The sequence below is a fragment of the Sapajus apella genome, unplaced genomic scaffold (assembly GCF_009761245.1).
Source record: "Sapajus apella isolate SASKATOON/1434 unplaced genomic scaffold, GSC_monkey_1.0 scaffold41, whole genome shotgun sequence".
Taxonomy (NCBI): domain Eukaryota; kingdom Metazoa; phylum Chordata; class Mammalia; order Primates; family Cebidae; genus Sapajus; species Sapajus apella.
The window spans coordinates 10411172-10425042 of NW_022436981.1; the positions used below are offsets into that span (position 1 = coordinate 10411172).

Genomic DNA, 13871 nt, shown 5'->3' on the forward strand with positions numbered 1-13871 from the left:
GGAAGGAAGGAAGGAAGGAAGGAAGGAAGGAAGAGAAAGAAAGAAAATACATAGTTCAGATTCATGTATCATGGGACTCTTTGTTAGAACCAATGAAATTCTTCCTCATAGTCTATGTTTACACCATGTCTTGAGAGTCAGATGCTCCATTAACATCAAGGAAGGCTTTTTGAAGTGAGGGTCAATGCCCCACAAATGCACAGGCACCATTTTTCTGTTGCCTTATGTCATGGACTGAATGCTTATCTTTCCCAAAAATTCATATGTTGAGATTCTGACCCCCAATGTGATGCAATTAGTAGGTGAGGCCTTCAGGAGATGATTAAATCATGGGAGCTCTCTTGAATGACATTTGTCCCCTTATAAAAGGGACCTTAGAGAGCTCCCTCAGCTTGTTTGCCATGTGAGGACACAGCTGGAGATTGGCTGTCTGTGAACCAAGGAACAGGTGCTCCCCAGATACCGAATCTGCTGGCACACTGATCTTGTACTTCCCAGCCTACAGAGCTGTGAGATATAAGCATCTGTTCTTCAAGCTACCCAGTCTATGGGATTTTTGCAAAAGCAGCCAAACTGCTAAGAAACCCTCTAAACTCTTAGTGCTTAAAGACTGAACAGCTTCTATCATGACCTTTACAACAGTCAGTCAAACACACCAGCATTTGGTCAATAGCTGCCAGCTTCCCGAATTTTTTCCTCCACTTTCAATTTATGACCAACCACAGAAAGCAACATATGGATCTCTGACCAGTCACGTAGAAATCTGCGCTTCTAGTCAGCCAGCTTACAGCATCTTCATGCCCACAACCTGCAGTCAGAGTTTCTCCACCATAAATCTCCCAGACTTTCCAGCCTGCCTCTGAATCTCTGGCAATTGTAAGTGATGGTGGCAGACTTCCTTACTGTAGCAGGCTCAAAATAAACACCTTTTGCTTATTCTCATTTGGATTGTCTTCATTCACTTTCACAATTTTTCTGGAGGTTCCAGCAAGACCTGGTCTCTGATGCCCATTGCCGTGGACCCCAGCCGTCAAGCAGGGGCAGTCCCACAAAGGCTGCTTGTGCCCTGTGGCAAGTCAGCACCTGCGCTGAACTCTTTCCTCTTTGCATTGAGCTCTTTCACTTTTATTCTCAGTTTGGACCTTGGTTTTGTATTGATTCCCACCTGCTTAGCATCCTTAAGAGAACCAGGCCTCTTTTGCCTGTTTGTTTCTTTTCGGTTTTTTGTGGTACTGCTTTGTGTCATATGGAGAAGTGTCGTTTGTCCTAAAAGCAGCAGCCCCTAGGCATAGGCCCAGAAGCCTGTTTTTCAAGACAGCGTCACAGTGCACTGAGTTTGAGGTTCTCACTGGACCTCTGTCCATGAGTACACAGTTTGCTCTGGGTCATCCCTAAAACTAAATGAAGTTCTTCTACCTTGATTTTTGTTCTTGTTCTTTGAACCTGGCAGTGATCCACACAGAAGATTACAGTTTCCACTTGGGGCAGAGTAGTGACTGCGACTTTAGGTTTTCTTTATTCTTGTTAGGTGGTAATCCACATAGCTGGGTGAAAAATTCTCTTTTGTGGCTCAAATCATTTAACCACAGAAAAGATAAAGACATGCCTAGGACGAGATTTGGGGAAGGGGCATGGAGCTTCCAGGCCTTCCACGGATGTCCCACCCTCCAAGAAGCTCCGTGTGTTCAGGTATACAGATGCTCCCAGGTACCGTTTCAAAGACAGGAAAATAACGACTTCTTGTTCTCTCTAGGATCAAGGCAAGCTTTGCATCTTTTTCCTCGGGTGGATGTAATGCATAATGAAGAACCTTTTCACTCAAACCTGCCCTACCTTCTACATATATCCTTCTACATGCATCCTGAAAGACAAAAAGAACCAAACTGCCAAAATGCCTTTTGCCTTAGATTTTATGGTTTAAACACCCGAGACAGTAGAGCATCAGATGGTGGCAAAGTCATTCAGCTCCAGTGGGTGCTTTTTATATGCCAGTCATGCTATGGTTTTTACATATATATTACCTTTATTTCTCAGAACATGCTACTGGGGTAGAGATATACATCCAAAATGTTTGTCCTACACATGACTAAATACAGGTACAGAGAACATCTGCATCGGTGACCTGTCTAGAGTCACACTCATGACACAAATGAGTGGAATCACTGCAGGTAACCACTGATGCTACAAATAGGGTTTGCTCTCTTCGCTGTGGTTTGTTCTATGCATGAGCTTAGCATGATTCATGTGGCTAAAGACCTGCCATTTAAGTAATCCCAAGGCAGAGTCCCTGGAACAGCCATCTCAGACATTCCTGTCTCCCTTTCTCGTCATACTACACATATCAGGCTCATTTTTGTGTCCAATATTAGAAGTTCTAAAAAAATTAAAATAATAAATAGGAAATAAGGCGTATCTCTAAAAGCTATCTATAAAGATATATACTTTTAAGCAAGCTAGTAATAAAGAAAAGCACCTCTCCCAATTATTTTCTTGATCATGGTATCTCCCCTGCCAGGTAAGTATCCGAATTATTTTCTAATCACCTGGGAAAGCAGTAGCATTCTTTGGCAGCCACTCCCCTTAGCTCTCTCCATCCAGCCCCTCGGAACAACTGATTTACTTTCTGGATTCGACTGGTCTGGATGGTTCATACAAAAGAAATCATGTCACTTGGAGCCTTTGGTGTCTGGCTTCTTTTACAAAGCATGATTTCAAGGCTCGCCCATGTTGTCTCATGAGTACTTCATCCCTTTTCATAGCCCAAGAATATTCCACTGTCTGTTATAGCACGTCTTGTTCCTCCATTCATCCATGGGTGGACATTTGGGTATGAATAATTCTCCTAGGAACATTTCTGTGCACGGATTAGTGAGGATGTGTTTCCCTTTCTCCTGGAGGTAGACCAGGTAGTGGAATTGCTAGGTCATTGGGAACTCTATATTGAACTTTTCAAGGCACGGCCAACAGGGAGGAGACTCCTCCCAGCTTTGCTGGTGCAGAATCAGTCTGGCTGCTTAGGTCTATCATCAAATACTTCACTTTAGGTAAGCCTGGTATCTTGGGCACCAGCCTCTGCTAACCATAATCAAGTTGACCACTTCATGTAATTAGTTGGTAACACAGGTTCCTGGTCATCATTCTTAGAATTACTGGAACCTGAGATTCAGCCCCTTTGCGGCCTTCCCTCCCCAAGCCTTCATCTACAGACTCTCAAAAATTCTATGCCTTGTCCAAAGCTGCTGGCTGGAGTCCAGCCTCTGAAGACCTGAGCACCTGGAATCATGATTCCCATCCTCCTCAGTTCATGGTCCATCCGTGTTTGGAAACCTCCATCAGGGTGCTATATCCATGGACTGCATCCTCTTCTAGAATCACATTCGTGTGAACCCACCCCATGTTCACTGTTCCCTCATTTCCATGGGACTCTGCAATACTGCACCTCAGCGTACACTCCCAAGGCATCATGATGCCCTTGCCATGGTCCCACCCACTCAAGGAAGCACCTAAATCACTCTGTGCTCTCTGTTGATGGAAAAACAGAAAATATACCATACAGGGCTCTCTCCTTTGTGTCCTTCCCATAGAGGTCGTATTTGCTGGCAATGTAGTTGAGAATGGCTCTGGTCTGCGCCAGCTTCATCCCGTCAATCTCAACCATTGGCACTTGCTGGAACATCAAATACCCATCTTTAGAAACAAGAGGGAAAAAAGAGAGTGGGATGTCTATGAATCTTTTAGCATGAAAAAATGTTTGCTGAAATGACTAAATTTATAACATAGAAAAGAAATTATTGCCTGGTATAACCTCCCAGAGGAAATGGAAATTTGTTTTTAGCTTCCTCTAGTACTTCTTTTTCTTTTCAGGCTTCCTCTTACCTTATAGCCTGTTATTTTATGTTTTTATTCCTCATCCAGATACATAAAAGGTCTCTTGTATTTTCTGTGTTGATATATCTTTATGGATATTTTAGGAAGAAGTTGGTGGGGAGGGGCTCCTGCAGGCCCACCAGCCAGATGCCATTTAACATGGGAATTTCTCAAAGTTAAGTCTTATGGTGTTAAGACATTAAAGACAGTTCTGAGAGGAGTTTCTATGTAGGCCTTTGTGTACTCTTCAATATCCCCATTGGACAGTGTGTGCAGGGTGGGTTCTGTGTGACCCTGCTGTTGCTACTCTGACTCACGTCCCGCCTCACCCCCTGACCTGGACTTCCAACCAATTCAACACCGTCTCGTTATCTAAGCCTACAATGTTGTGAGAATACCACCTTGTCAAATTCATAAGAGAAATGAGTTCAAGATAGACCTATCTCAACTCCTTTCCTCTAATGCATGTCCTTGCATGTCCTTGGATGGGGAGGGCTGTGTGGGATCCTGAGCCAACCACAGCTCATTCTCGGTGTCAAAAGCATGAAAGCAAGGAGAGGCCTTTCTCAGGGCGCTGGAGATGGTTCCTCTAGCAAATTCTCTAAGAGATCTGGCCCTTTTGGCGTGGAGAGAATGAACAGACCTGCTCAAGGAGCCCCATTCTTTCTATTTTAACCACTTTTTCCCCTCTCCACCACCCCAGCTACCACCATTCACACACATAGTCTATGTGCTTGGGGTTAAAACCTTCAAGTTTGCCTTCTACTAGACACCTTCATCAGAGACACTTTGAGACTTGATCTTGCAATTTCTTAACTTTTCCAAATCTTCTGCAGATTCTAGAAATTTCTCTTCAAACCAAAAGCAGAACCAGTAAATGGCCTCCTGATAGGTCATTCCATAGCATTATAGACTTTTAACCTTGAATGGTTCCTGTCTGACACATAATTTGGAGAATATAAGATTTCTGAGTTTGGTAGAGCACACAGAGGTCTGGTCATGGCCATTTGGAAATTTAGATTAGATTCATCAAGAAGGCATGGGTCACAGTACATAGGTGCTTAATCTTTAGTTCACTTTGTCTCCACCCTGATCTCTCCCATGTCCATGATTAGGTCATGATTTGAGAGGGGACCTCACTGGAGTTAAGGGATCAGGCAGTTCTTCTGGTTATGGTGTTGTCATATTTTAGGAAAGCATGTGTCTCCAGGTGAGATCAGACCACAACCTTTGTGTCCCCAGTGTGGGGTATGCCATGGGCTAATGACCGTCAAAGATTCTGCCATCAAGGAACCTCTGCTGTAATTTATATCACCTCACTTCTTAGGAGCTATGCTAAGCATGAGATAGGTCCTGGTATTGCACAGCTTTAACTCTCGCAATGATAATTTCCTCTCCTGGAGTAAATGGGACACAATAGAGTAGAATTCTTAATTTGAGGAAGGAACTAGGGTCCCCACACTAATGTTATTTTTAATGAAAATCTCTGGTTTGTGATATGGTTGTGTGGGTAGAATATCACTATTTTCATTTCCTGGCTTCTTGATTTTGGACCCATTGTTGAGTCTGTCTGTGTCTCAGTATCCTAACCTATGAAATGGATGTACTTATGATACTTTTGTTAAAGATTGGTATGAAAATTAAATTACAAAGTCATGCAGAGCACTTGGAAAAGTAGCAGGTATATAATAAAGTGCTATTTAAATATACGTTTTGGGATTCTGAGAGATGGGTGCTATTTCATAGCATCCTTTTCAAAAAACTTAAATCAATCTAAGATCACTGAAAATACACTCTCTCTTGTTGACCTATATCCAGTAATTTAAACTTTGAAATAAATTACACCTGTCCTGGGAGTAGTCACTTTGGTTAGAATGGCAGCCAGCAATGTTGTCTAACACTGACCAGAAACTCAGGTATTTAATATAAATATGAAAATCCGTTATTACATAATGATACAGTTGACTTAATAGACAGAATCTATAAAAATAAAAATTAAAGCAGACACTTATAAAGATTTTCAGGATTTCATTGCTGATATGATCTGATTCCAATCTTGACCCTGCCTCATCATAGCTGTGTGATCTAGGAATCATCACTTGACATCTTTAAGCCATAATTCCCTCATCTGCAAAATGAGCATGGAACGTTTTCTTAACAGAATATTGCAATGTTTTCAAAATGCATCATACAGGACCTGACCCACATACATCAAGTAGTAAATAGTACTGGTGTTTGCAGTGGCTAATTATATTTTAATGGAGTTCTTTATGGTGAAAGATCAGGAATTTGGGAGTTTCTAGCTTGCTCCATAAAACAGTTTGTTGCAGATCTGTGATCACACATGACCGGGATCTAGAGAGCATGGGTGGTGGGGAGGGTGTGCCAGCAATTAATACAGCATCCAGTTCAGCACAAACCTAAGGAACGGTGGGTGGTCCTGGCAGGGGGGTGGCTGAGGTGAGGTGGGGCTGGCAAGTGGGATGTGCTTGTGAGGCTGAGGACTGGGTTGTGATCATCAGCCTTAGGGCACTGAGACCCCAGAAGCCTCAGCAAGGTGTGCAGTCAGCCCTGCCCCTGCCTTCAGTCAGGCTGGATGGAGAGCAGGGTCCTGGGTTGCTCCCAGCCTGGCCCCTCCCTCCCTCCTGCTGAACCCTTCCTGCCCAGGCTCTGAACGCATCCCTGAGCTGCAGAGCTGACATCTGAGTGACAGTGAAACAGGGTATTCATTTGTAAACAACAACCTGGAATGACAGTATTTGAATCCTTGTGTGCTTGTTTCTTCACAGGATTGAAAAAGGGTAAGGCTAAAGTCCCAAGCCCTCGTGAAGCAATGGAGAAAGTGCAGTCCACACGGCGCCCAGAGGTTGAAGGGGCTCACTGGAAGTTCCCTTCACAGGCTGCCACCTCACCTGAAACCCTCCTTTTCTGCTGCCATCCAAGGGACAAGATCTCCTGAGTTTGTCCATGACTCACTCCCCAGGAAAACCCTCAGGCAGTGATTAAGGGGCTCTGGTCTGCACTGGGAAGTGTTTTTCTCAGTGACACCTCTAGAGGGCAGCACTCAGTGAAGTTCCACAGACACCTCCCAGCATTTCCTCTCAGAAACTGGGAGGATGACCTGGTAACACTGGGAAATGCTGGGTGTGCTCCTAGAAGCTCCTGATTTTAATCCCCTGTTTGTCTCCATTCTTATAGATATGTACGCTACTCAAGGGCAGGAACTGTCTTGCTCACTGTCTACCCTCAGAACCTCACACAGAATCTGGCACTTAGTAGGTACACAACAAGATAATCATTGAATTAATATATGGAGTCTTTAACAGGTGACTATGCATTTCCACTTTACATTTACTTTCTAATATTATGCCTTTTCGTCCTCTTAATGTATACATTTCTAACATGTATATAAATAACACAAAAGTATAATGACCTTTCTTGTGTTCCTCACATGGAATCAATAATTTCCAATGTTAGTGAAAAGAGTGAAATGCTGTAAAATATTTGAAGAGATTTATTCTAAGCCAAATATGAGTGACCAATGGCCGGAGACACAGCCCTCAGGAGATTCTGAGGACGTGTGCTCAAGGTGGTTGGATATAGCTTAATTTTAGGGAGACATGAGACATCAATCAAATATATACAGGTGTGCATTGAAATATATATACACAGAAAGACATGACGATTGGAGGTGTGGGCTTCTAGGTTATGTGTAGATTTAAATATTTTCTGATTGGCAGTTGATTGAGAGTTACTATCTAAAGACCTGGGATCAATAGAAAAGAATATCTACAATATCTTTCTAATAACTGGTAATTTTCATTTAAGGGACTAAAGGGGGTGTGGAGACCAAAGTTTTATCATGCAGTTGAAGCATCACAGTAGCAGGCTTCAGAGAATATAAATTGTATTAGGTTGGTGCAAAAGTAATTGCGATTTTTGCCATTGAAAGTAATGTTTCTTATCAGGCTTAGAGTCTGTTCTCTCAGTAATTCCAAAAGAAAGGAGGGCATGTCCAACTCTCCACTTCCTATCATGGCCTAAATTGGTTTTTCAGGTTAGCTTAGTAATGCCCTTGCTGAAAAGAGGGGTCCATTCAGATGACTGGGGCCGGGAAGAGGCTTAGAATTTTATATTTGACTTACACCAACTAAAGCCAATATGTTTTCATCTACAGGCTCACTCACTTCCTCCTTCTTGTAATAATGTGAGGAAATCCCAGACACCATATACTTTATTATACTTAGTTATCCCAGTGTGTTTCCCTAAAGCAGAAGAATGATTTTAAATATAGCCATAGCACATTATCACACACAAAACATTACCAACAATTTTTCATGACATCGAATATTCAGTCAATACCCGTGTTTCAAACCGTTACATAAATGCCATAAATTATTTTTTATAATTTGTTTAAATCCAAGTTCAGTTAAGATTCATACATCCTGACTGATTTCTTAAATGTTCCCTAATGCTTATGAGAATATTTTAACAATTTATTAGATTAATTCGTCATCTCTTTCTAATAACTGGTAATTTTCATTTAAGGTACAACACTTGGCAAGTCATTTAGGAAGAAACATTGCGTAGTTTCTGAGGGAAAAGTATCTGGTAAGGTCAATTTTAGATCCAACTTAAGATGACCTCTCAGAACCTACCTGTACCCCAGTTGCAGCCAGCAGTCACTGGATGGACTTCATTCTGCCCTATCCATTATGGTAGTAGAGCTTGGATTTTCCACCATGATAGCAGAAACCTGGAAGTTTCTCTAAGCCTGAATGAATGAATGAAATGAATGAATGTCATATCTCTAATTCTCCTGAGTCCCATGAAATGCCTATTATTATCTCCATTTTTTAGTTCATGAAATGGAACATTAGATAAGTGAAATGATATCCACAATCACACTCTAGGTGGTGATGAACATGAAAATCCACACCCAGGACTAAAATAAAGGCAGGCCTGGAACCCACCCAGGTGAAGGCCATGGGAACCCAGTAAGTGACCAAGAACCAGAGGATGTCATGACAGGGAAGACCAGGAAGGAGCAAAGTCACTCTTCAGCTCTTTGACTATTAGGCTACTGATATGGTTTGGCTTTGTGTCCTACCCAAATAGCATCTTAAATTGAAATCTCCATAATCCCCACGGTGGGAGATGATTGGATCATGGAGGCGGTTTCCCCCATGCTGTTCTCCTGATAGGAGTTCTCACAAGATCTGTTGGTTTTATAAATGGCAGTTCCCCCTTCTCTCTCTCTCTCTCTCTCTTTCTCTCTCTGTCTCTCCTGCTGCCTGTGAAGAAGGTGCCTGCTTCCGCTTCACCTTCTGCCATGATTGTAAGTTTCCTGAAACCTCCCCAGCCATGCAGAACTGTAAGTCAATTAAATGTTTTTCCTCTATAAATTACTCAGGCTCAGGGAAGCTCTTTATAGGAGTATGAAAATGTACTGACATAGCAATGTTGGATCAAAGGGAGAAATAGAAACTCAGACTTGCTTGACTGTAGGTAGAAGATCCAAATTCTTTCCACAGACAGAGAATCACATTTCTGGATTCTCTTGGAATTCTCTTTTTCACTTCTTTAGAGTACAGTCTACCAGGACAGACCATAAATAATTGTATCACGAGTTTGAATGGAAACACGCAGAACTCACTGAAAGCAGGAGTTCCAGTGCCAGGACCTAGGAACAGCTCATTTTCTCTCCAAACCTCTGGCTCTGTTATAAAATATTAAGGTTCTTCCTGCAATACTTTGTGGTTGTCGAGGTTGGTATATAGGTACAAAAATATACTTGCCTTTACCAACAGACGTATTTCTTAAAAAGTGTGTATGACTTGAATTTAGACATCAAAATCTCTTAATAGCTACATTTTAAAATGTGGAACTCAATAGTCTAACTTTTAGAATGTATATCATTCTTTGAAGCATACTTAATCAACTCATCTATCTTGTAGTTAGAGACTTTGCACATTGCACTTTCCTCTCATTGGAAATGGAGATAGCATGAATCAGCAGAATAAAAGGGAGAGTGAAGTTCACACAGAGAGTGGGGTGTGCTTGTTTGTGCTTGTTTAATTATTATGGACTAGAGTTCATGGAGTAACTCAAATCACCTACTTGTACCCTTAGCCATGACTGGGGACCCTGTTTCAAAGGGAAATGAATTATTAAATAACCTTTTATCATAATGTTCTTGCTTATAAGGAATATATCACCTTCACAACATGAGATTTCCAAAGGCCAGGCCAAGACTGGGACAAAGTTAACCACAGAGCTTTCCTGGGCTAACAGAATATGAGAACCAGAGAGGCTCAAAGATTTCCATGGGTCACACACACATGCTCCTCATTCATGGTCAATATCTAGGGAGTGTGTCTACCTTCTGCACAACCTGTGAAATGACCCGACATCCTAATGGGCACACTGAGGTTCAGAAAGCTGCAGCACCTGTCCCACGCCGCACGCTTGGTGAGTGCTGGGTCAGCCTGAACTCATTCTCATCGCAGGTCCAGAGCTTTTCCACTCCACCCTATAAGCTGGCTCTGCTCCTGTCTGAGAAGTTGTTTCATATTTTCCCATTCAGAGTTTACTAGCCAGCTAAAGGTTTAAAGGAGAGGGCAAGAGATAAACACCTGAATCTTGAGTTCCTTTCTGCTAGCAGCTTTTCAGGAGCTTGATTGGAAGAAAATATTCATAAAAGTGTGCCTTTCTCTGATTTGACAACCTAAAAACCAGAGTCAGTTGAGGACTAGTACAAGTATATTTACCTCAGTTAGAAAATGAGCTTGTACTGAAAAGAAAATAACCTATATAATCCCAGTAGTAAATTAAAAGAGTTAGGTCTCTGGATGGTTCTACTTATACTGTTTCTTGTCAGAGAGAAGGGAGACTGAGATAAATCACAAATCCTTCCATTATGAGGTTCATAAACTCAGTAGGCTCTTTAAATTCTGAGCTCAATTCTGTCTTTTCAAAATAGTGATTGTTGGCCCGGCGTGGTGGCTCATGCCTGTAATCCCAGCACTATGGGAGGCCGAGGTAGGTGCATCAGTTGAGGTCAGGTGTTTGAGACCAGGCCAGGTCAAATTGACGAAACCCCGTCTCTACTAAAAATACAAAAATTAGCTGGGCACGGTGGCGGCAGTACCCATAGTCCTGGCCACTCAGGAGGCTGAGGCGGGAGAATTGCTTAAACCCAGGAGATGGAGGTTACAGTGAACTGAGATCACACCACTGCGCTCCAGCCTGGTGACTCAATGAGACTCTGTCTAAAAAACAAACAAAGAAAAAATAGAGATTGTTATACTTACTTTTGAGGGCCGTTGAGAAAGTTAAATGAAATAATGGATATGGTTTGGTTCTGTGCCCCCACCCAAATCTCATCTCAAATTGTAATCTCCATAATCCCTACATGTCAAGGAAGGGGCCTGGTGGAGGTAGTTGGATCATGGGGGCAGTTTCCCCATGCTATTCTCGTAATGGTGAGTGAGTTCTCATGAGATCCGATGGTTTTCTAGGTGGTGGTTTCTCCTGCTCTCTCCCTTTCCTGCTGCATTGTGAAGTAGGTACTTGCTTCTCCTTTACCTTCCACTATGATTGTTAAGCTTCCTGAGGCCTCCCCAGCCATGCAGAATTGTGAGTAAATTAAACTACTTTTCTTTATGAATTACCCAGTCTTGGGTATTTCTTTATAGCAATGTGAAAACAGACTAATAAAATCATGTACATAAAATTCATAATAGGAACTGAGTAATGAGAGTGTCTTCCAGCCCCCACTTCTTGGGATGTGGATGAGTCTCTGTGAACACATTGGGTAGTACATGGATCTCTCTCTCTCTCTTAACCCATTAAGCTCTGGTAAAAATAAGATTTTATGGATATCCATAATTTTTTTTTCAAATAAGTCATATAATGGGTCTTTTCTATAAAGCTCCTGTACAGAGGTTAGTGATATTCACGAATCCAGTCAACCTGAGTGATATGTTTTGGCTATGTTTTCATCCAAATCTCATCTTGAATTGTAGGTCTCATAATTCCCACATGTCATGGGAGGGACCCAGTGAGAGGTAATTGAATCATGGGGATGGGTCTTTCCCGTGCTGTTCTTGTGGTACTGAAAAAGTCTCACGAGATCTCATGGTTTTATAAATGGGCGTTCCCCTGTACACACTCTCTTGTCTGCAGTCATATAAGAGGTTCCTTTGCTGTTCCTTCATCTTCTGCAATGATTGTGAAGCCTCCTCAGCCATGTGAAACTATGAGTCCATTAAACTCTTTTCCTTTATGTTACCCAGTCTCCAGTATGTCTTTATTAGCAGCATGAGAACAGACAAATACACTGGATTAACAGAAAGTTTTCAGTGAAGGTTCAGGGAGACCTGACTCACCGTTAACACAGCTTGCTTAACTCCTAGACTGCAGCAGATCCTTGGTTCCCAGGTTGTTTTATAACCTGGAAAAAGACATGATTTATATTGCAGAAAAAGGCTCCCATACCCTGCATCTGGTGGGTATCTCTCCTTAGCCCAGACCCAGCTACCACTCACCCACTGCTCAGGGCAGTCTGAGCCTTTCCGATTGCCAGGCTCCCTTTGCATGAACTCCAGCCTTGCAAGTGGGAGCCCTGCTGCCTCTCTCCAGCTATTCATAGCTCTTGGGCAGGGTTTCACTCTTAACACTTGATAAAAACAGTCACTTCTCTACACCACCCTGTCGCTTACCTGAAAATGCAGACATTTTGCTGATCCCTCTTCAATTCCTTGTTTCTGAAGTATTTGCCTCTTCTAAAAAGTTTTGCTCAAACTACCTAACATATTGAGCAGTTTCAGTGTCGCAAGCAATGGTGCTGGCTTGTAGCAAAAAAATTTGGTCTGATTTGGTCCCTGCGCTAAAGGGTTTAAATCTAGTCAGAAAAACAGGTTTGTGGGGCCCTATGTGGTGTGGTGGCTCATGCCTGTAATCCCAGCACTTTCGGAGGCTGAGGCAGGCGGATCACTTGAGCCCAGGAGTTTGAGACCAGCCTGGGCAACATGGTGAAACCCCATCTCTATCAAAAATGCTCCCCCCAAAATTGCCAGGTGTGGTGGCACTTGCCTGCAGTCCTAGCTACTAGGGAAGGTGAGGTGGGAAAATCACTTGAATCCGGGAGGTGGAGTTTGCAGTGAGCCTAGATCATACCACTGTACTCCACCCTGGGAGACAAAGCAAGATTGTCTCAAAAGAAAGAGAAAAGAAAAAAGAAAAACAGAGCAGAATGTGTTCAGCAGTGACTTCACTTTAATGGGTTCCTAGAAATTCCAACCAAGGATCATGATTCTCTTAGCCAAGTAAATCAGAGCAAGGGGAGAAGGCTGCCAGGGTCAAAGTTGAGGACCCTGTCTTTTCTGCCCAGGTGGGCTCCTTTTTTCCACAGTAGCATCTCAATCTGCAGGTTCAGTGGACCTTGTACCCCCCAATCTGCTTTCCTTCAAAGTAGGATCACTCATCCATATTTAAACATTGTTCTCTATAACCTCTTGCAACTGTCATTTCAGTATCTTCTTACTTGGGTGCTATATTTCTTTCCTGTGAATTCTTTTATAGCTTGCATAGCTCTCATATCTGTATCCAAAAAGAGGATCTCACTGAAACTCCTGATCTTCCTTTTCTTTTTCTTTTCTTTTTTTTTTTTTTTGAGACAGAGTCTCCTTTCGTCACCAGGCGCCAGGCTGGAGTGCAGTGGCGTGATCTCGGCTCACTGCAATATCTGCCTCCCTGCAATATCCGCCTCCCGGGTTCAAGCAATTCTCCTGCCTCAGCCTCCCGAGTAGCTGGACTACAGGTGCGTGCCACCACGCCCAGCTAGTTTTTATATTTTTAGTAGAGACAGGGTTTCACCATGTTGGCCAGGATGGTCTCCATCTCTCGACCTCATGATACGCCCCCCTCGGCTTCCCAAAGTGCTGGGATTACAGGCATGAGCCACCACGCCCAGCCCCTGATCTTCCTTTTCTAACATCTCC

The 13871-nt window shown here is 42.8% G+C and overlaps 1 protein-coding gene across 1 annotated transcript in view; it reads right to left on the reverse strand.

Moving 5' to 3' along the window:
• Nucleotides 1-4720, reverse strand: part of LOC116565831 (glutathione S-transferase A1) — a 29796-nt gene extending 25076 nt beyond the window's left edge. The window contains exon 1 of the mRNA XM_032299689.1: nucleotides 4674-4720. The gene's annotated coding sequence lies outside the window, so the exon portion shown is untranslated. The remainder of the gene's footprint in view (nucleotides 1-4673) is intronic.
• Nucleotides 4721-13871: the final 9151 nt, after the last annotated feature.